We start from the raw sequence: 6,760 nt of genomic DNA on the forward strand, positions 1-6,760 counted from the left end.
CATTTTTGAGGGGGAAACAATGGGCCTGGTTCCACGAGTGTTGGAAAAACTGGAAACTGGAGCACCAGCTGCTCCTGGAAGGAGCTGCCAGTGTGGAAAAGCATTGCTAAGTGATGCCCGCAGGAGCAGCGGGCGCATCGAGCAACAGAAAGCAAACAGGGAGGAGCGGTGACCACGCCAAACTGGGGGCTGCCTTGCAGAGCGAATTAAATGCATCCACCCGCAGACGTTAGACTCACTTTATCTGCAATGTACATGAGTTCCAGAAGCAACTTGAAATTAACAGAAGCAGAGCCAAAACTGAAAAAGAGACCTTTTGTTGTGTTTCATGCGTGCTCAAGAAGAGAACGGTTTCTCTTTCATATACGGGTTAGTTTAATCCGGGTGACAATAAAGAAGAGCCTTACTTAAGACTCTAACTAACTAGTTAAGTCTTAACTAACCAGGTCCTTGAATATGGAAACTATAAGACATCCCAAAGAGAGAGGACCCCAGTGATTAGTTAGTAGAACCTCACTTTCTCCTCCTACCCACAAGTACCCAGCTGAGTAGACAGAATCCCAGAGGAACCGAGTGGTCAGAGAGTGGCAGGACCAGCCCTGAAACCGGAGGCATCCCTTCATTCAACAAGTATTTATTGAGCATCTCCTGTTCTGACCCCAGGTTTAGGAAACCTTGGAAATTATCAGTGAATAAGACATTCCAGGAAGTAGGAGCCACAGAATGTAAGCTACATGATGACAGAGACATTTCTGTCTACATCTTTTCCTTCCAAGATGCTCTCCGGTATTACTTTAGGATGGCTTCACTTTTCACTTACTTTATTGTAGACCTCATCAAGAAGCAAAACACAGCAGGGGACTGAGGTGAAAGGGGGATGTTTGGGGAGATAGCAGCTTCCAGATATGATAGAAACTACATTTCCCTCCATGGTCATTGGCCACCACAGTTCTGGAAACTCTAGGACCATCCCAGTTTCAAACATTCGGCTCTCTGTGACTAGCAGGGTCCTGATGGTTTGAATACACATATGTCTATAGCCACACTCCAATGGGAGCCATCTTGGTGCTGGGACTGGGCAGCACAACAGCTCCCCCTGGTGTTCTGGAGGAATGGCCTGTCTCAGACAGGGGTGGGGACCTACAAAGGTTGGAAATCATTGTTTACTGAGTTCTTTCATGAAACTAACCAACCATCTCCTTGTTGAGCACTTTAAAAGATCTAGTGGGAAGCCTCAGAAGAAATGAGGAAGTCAGAGCTTGAGAATCCTGGGCTTAAGAATCCTTAGATTCTGTTCTCCTTATTTGAGGTGACAACCAAGCTCATTTTTTATTGGTGACAGATGTGATGATGCCCTGGGCCTGTAAGATAAGAAAGGCAAGGAGGTCAAACAAGAAGACAGAAGAGGCGCTGGAAAACACATAGATGTGGCTGCAGATCGTTATTCACCTGAGTTCTGATCCAGAAATATGGCCCCTGTGCACTAATCCAAGGGCTGAACTGAAATCCAAATTCTCTACATCTTTGTTTTCCCTCTTTTCTTTATCTCCATTTTCTTTTACATCTCTTTCTTTGAATACTAGTCAACTCCTGGGAAAGAGAAGGGACAAAGGAAAATCAGGTCCTTCCCAAGTTTGATGATCAATAGCCTGAGCCTTTTCCTTGTCAGACTTTCCTCAAAGCATTTGGTAATGCATTGAAAGTCCAAGAATCCTAACATTCATCGGGCTTATCCTTTCCCACATACTCAGGGAAATTTGAACACAGAATACCTGGCAATTCATTTATTACGTGGCTAAACAGAAAATAAGGTGGAACAAATGGTGGTAAATTCAGAACTTTTGAAAACTCAAATATCCCCAGACTGGGGCTCTTTACTAAGAATCTTTCCTCTGTGTTGAGTGTGTTTACACATGTGCACATGCATGGGCACGTGCTCTTTTCAGCTGATACAATTAAAAAAAAAAAAAAAAAAAGCATTTTCAGAGTAAGGAAGACGAGGAATCCAGAATAAAAGTTATCCATCCCTTTTCTGTTTAAGTAGAATAACCCCCTAACTTATCTTAAATGAGTAGACATCTCCACTGTGCTAAAAGCTCTCTAGGCAATAAGATTTTACAAACTTTCCTACTTACCCACTCCTGGTCATTGCCAAAGTTCACCCCAAATGCTCTCGCACACTGCTGATAGGAGGAAAGGTCAATGAAACCTCTCAGAAAAATGATTTGGGGGAAAAAGTGTACTAAGAGTCTTAAGGATATCATCCTCTTTGACCCTGTAACTTTGCTTCTACAGCTGTATCCTAAGAAAATACAAAAAAGACTAACGAGATGGAAGAGATATGTACATTTTGAATCCATTTTTGAATACAAGCAAATAATTAGCAATGTATTAAAATTGGTTTATGCAAATACAAATAATAGAATATTATGCAGATCCCGTAGTGTGGCTATATATAACATATAGGTAATATATATAATACAGAAATTATAGATGTGTGTATATAAAATGCGGAGGGGACACCTGGGTGGCTCAGTTGGTTAAGCATCCAACTCTTGATTTCTGCTCAGGTCATGATCTCACAGTTCGTTGATTCCGAGCCCTGAGTCGGGCTCTGCACTGACAGCGTGGAGCCTGCTTGGGATTTCTCTCTCCCTCTCTCTCTGCCCCTCCCTGGCTTGCAATCTCTTTCTCTGTCTCAAAAAATAAATAAACATTAAATAAATTTTAAAAAATAAAATGCAGGGGCACCTGGTTGACTCAGTCGGTTGGGCGTCTGACTTTGGCTCAGGTCATGATCTCACAGTTTTTGGGTTCGAGCCCCGTGTCGGTTTCTGTGCTGACAGCTCAGAGCCTGGAGCCTGTTTCGGATTCTGTGTGTGTGTGTGTCTCTCTCTGCCCCTCCCCTGTTCATGCTCTGTCTCTCTCTGTCTCTCAAAAAATAAACGTTAAAAAAATTTTTTTTAAATAAATAAAATGCAGAGATAGGTAAATATAAATAGGTCAATCGCATACACACAATGTTAAATGTTAAAATGATGCGTTTTCTGTCTCATTTTTGGCTGAGGCCCTAAGGAACAGAGAACAGAATAATGGGGAGTAAGGATTCCCACCTACCAAAGACAGTAGACAGCTCCGGAGAGGAGCAGTTCATGTTCCCGAAGGAAGGCTTCAACTAGTAGGGGATGAAAATCAATGGGTAAATGTCCCAGCCTCCTAGCATCGGGAGGGACAATCCTAAGGTAACTTTCCTGTAGTTTCTTGGAGGGTCTCCAGTGGGACTAAGCTTCAGTTGCCCCGGACAGTCATCAGCTCAGTAACACACTCTATTCTCTCCCTTCCCAGGCTCACACCCTATTCCCCCATTCCTGTTTCCTAGAATCTACCTCATAACACACAACCTGTTCTCAGGTCCTTATCTCAGGCTCCACTGGAGGATGAGTAAAATTAAGTCACTCCCAAAATGTAATACCCTCTGGAGGCCAGGTTTTGTAGCTATCAAAAACTCAGGAAGGAATCTATCTTCAGAGGGCTTTTGTTTCGTCCCCCAGCTGAAGCAAGGCCACAAAATGAAAGTGTGGCTTTCCGATTCAAACAAGGGAGAGGAAAAGCTCAGAGGATATACACAAACTCATAGTTCAGTGAATTATCCTGTCACAACATTGTCATCATTGCTGCCATTATTACCATCAAATGCCAAAGGCACAGAAGGCAGACAGCGTCCCAGCTGGGTAGGGAGTCACATCACCGGAAGAGACTCGTGGGGCTAGGTCCAGCTTCAGGCGGTTCCTCTGCCTAACACAATTACCCGGCCTCTCCAGCTATTTGGAAGGGGGGCTGTGTTTTAGAGACCATAGTGCTATAACCCACCGAAATGTCGTGCTGAGCGCCAGGGACGGGAGGACTCTGTTTTATTCCGAGTCTCTCATTCCCATATGGAACCCAAGGCACATCTAGACAGACAGCTGGATCTCTTCTCCTTTTCCCTCCTGGATTTAAAACTATGTTTCAAGCAAAAGTAGGGATTTGGAGGCCAGGAATAAATTGGCTCTAACAATGTGTAGTCCATGGGATCTGTATAGAGAGCCAAAGGAGAGCAAGCTACCTATACACAATCCCAGATTCTTACCCCCAGCTCCCCTGCCTACAATGGCAAACTGGCCCCTGGACTATTTGATAAATGTGGGCAAGAGGGAAGTGGCACCTACGGGGTTAGTAGTGGTAGATTCCAAAGGTTTAGGATTGAGGTTACAAAGTCAATGTCTTCAGGGTTCATGCCAATAATATTAGTACAAGGGAACCAAGCAGAGATTGGTGGAGACAACGGTGAAATGCCCCATCTAAACGGTACTTCTAAACTCTAGTCAATTGGGATGCAGTGTTGCTAGACAAATTTTTAAGAGCCACCAAGGAGTCAAAAATCCAGATTGTGTATGAAAGTCATTGGTTTCAGTGGCGGCAACTAGTTCAAATGTTTTTTGCTCACCCCGTGTTGGCCTGCATAGTCAAAACAGGTCTGTGGACTATAGTTGGCTCCTAAGCCATCAGGTGGACATACATTATGGGAGTGACATAATCTACTGTCATTGGAAAATGTATTGAAGTCGGCATCAGACAGCATAGTAACAGACAACTATAAGATTTTGAAAGAGCGGAAAGAATGGAAAAAGACTTTAGGATTGAATTATAAACAGGCAAAAGGGACTGCACTCAAATTCATAAACTTATGAACTTCAATTTTGGGCCAGTTTCAACATCTGCTATTATGAGGAATAAGGATAATGGCGGCTTTATGTAGCATTATGACCACATTGCATCATACAATGTCCTGATCCTATGAATAGCCAGTTAGCTTTCTTCTTCCTGTCACTGGCTTACCTGCCTGAGGAACAGCTGGTTTAGGACAAGCAGGTTCTGTGCCCTCACCCCACTCCCCCACACCGACTCCCACCCCTCAAAATTAACTCTTTTACAAGAAGACTACCACCGAGACAGGGAGAAAGATGGTCCATAAAGACATCCAGCAAAAGGTGAAGACTCATGAATAGAAACTACCACAAAGGGTGGAAAAGGAAGAGTAAGGCTGACCCTTAGACAAGACACAAAGAAAGAAGATCCTGGCCCTGGCAGAACCAGTCTCGAGGGGCTAGGAGAGTAGAAAGACCACTCCGTTATCTCTGCCTTTCTGTGATTTTGTCAAGTTAGTCCTTCAGTGTGTGTTTCAGTTGCAAAACTGAGATCACTGTTACAAGATCAGTGAAATAGTTAACACAAGCTCTGGGTAAAGTCTTGTTGGAACGTGGCCATGGCCACTCACCGTGGCTGCTTTTGCCTGCGAAGACTAAAACGCCTACCAACCTGTCTGTCACTTTCAAGGTCCCCCTCCAGTAGCCCTATCAGGTGCCATACCTCACAAAAGCTGCTGTGAGCTATAACGTGGGTCATGATTTTTTACTTCATACAGGGCTTTCACCAATAAATATTCAATGCCTTGGACACTAAGATTCAAAGTTCTCACACTTAATTTCAATTTTTGGGTGCCTGGGAGGCGGGTCTCCCGATGCCGTTACTTTGACTCTAGACTATCGGCTCTTACATAACACACGTATGTGAACAAGGCCAAGTTCTATGTAAATGTGGCAAAAATGGTGAGTGTGATAGGGATGACTGGCACAGAATGAAGCAGGAAAGGCTACTTACCTCCTTTGTCTGTGCCTTCTCCCCAAGACTACACCAGTGTGTGCAAAGCATGTGATTACAACACATTCTACAAGATAGAGTATAGCATTACCACATTCCCAGGATGCCTCTGCTCCTGGGCGCAGGGACACTTGCCATAAGATCTTGAAACTACAATCTTCCCCCATTCCCACACTGAGAGCAAATGGGTCAACCAAGAACAAATCAACCATCATGGGAGAAACCCATGTTCCATTGGGAACAAGAACCTCATCGATACCTAGAAAATTTGACAAAACCCAGGGGCCTGCCTAAGTTGGCTGGACAACGGTTTCTGTATCTTTCACAGGAGAATTGGGTTCTAAGGCCGCAAACTTATAGATCAGCTTTGGTCTGGCGGGCATATGATTTTTAAAGGTGGTAGAACTGTTGCTCTTTAAGGGTAATGAGATAGGGGTAAGAGATGTCATATCTTTATGTGAATTATACAAGGTCCAGGTTCAATTACACAAGGGATTCCACACAGCTATCAGAATTATTTGACCCCAAAGGGTCCAAGACTACATTGTATCTATAGCACAGGATTAGGAGAGGCTTGGGGATGTTGTCCTTTAAAAAGTCCCAAATACACATATGCAGTCTAGGCCTATCTTATGTTTTCACCCTTTCTCATGTTTACAGTTCCTGGGCTCCGTGTTGACATGACCCGAGCTTGTTTCTAGAAAAAGGGGTATCTTTGGGCACCTTCGTTACTCATTACCAACAAACAAAGCTAGAAGTATGAGCTGATGATCTGGTTCTGCGTTTTCTGGTTGTTATACCTCAACCCAGCCAATTAGAAGGTCTATCAACCCAAGTAAATCCTTTTCATATCCAGAAAATATCTCAACCTATTCCATACTGAAACCCAATCATATTTTATTAGCAAGTCTCTTACATAGGCACTACATATTTCCTCCCGACTCGCTTGATTATCCCTCTACCTGTTCCACCCTACTTAGCCTATTACATGAAAAAAGGCAGGGGTACTCCAGGTTGCCATAGGTCACTGTTCAGCTAAGCAAAAACACACAAAACACCA

At 43.8% G+C, this 6,760-nt stretch overlaps 1 long non-coding RNA gene across 2 annotated transcripts; it reads right to left on the reverse strand.

The window, feature by feature from the left end:
• Positions 1–656: 656 nt before the first annotated feature.
• Positions 657–3,582, reverse strand: LOC132671986 (uncharacterized). Of its 2 annotated transcripts, XR_009607333.3 has the most exons (5): positions 3,473–3,582; positions 3,118–3,175; positions 2,136–2,183; positions 1,450–1,590; positions 657–1,361 (listed from the first exon to the last, which is right to left on the reverse strand). It is a non-coding gene; the product is annotated as an uncharacterized LOC132671986 (long non-coding RNA). The 2 variants fall into 2 exon arrangements; XR_009607334.3 differs by lacking the exon at positions 3,118–3,175 and having other exon boundaries at positions 3,402–3,582.
• Between the last annotated feature and the right edge of the window lie 3,178 nt (positions 3,583–6,760).

The sequence above is a fragment of the Panthera onca genome, chromosome C1, assembly GCF_046562875.1.
Source record: "Panthera onca isolate mPanOnc1 chromosome C1, mPanOnc1 haplotype 2, whole genome shotgun sequence".
Taxonomy (NCBI): domain Eukaryota; kingdom Metazoa; phylum Chordata; class Mammalia; order Carnivora; family Felidae; genus Panthera; species Panthera onca.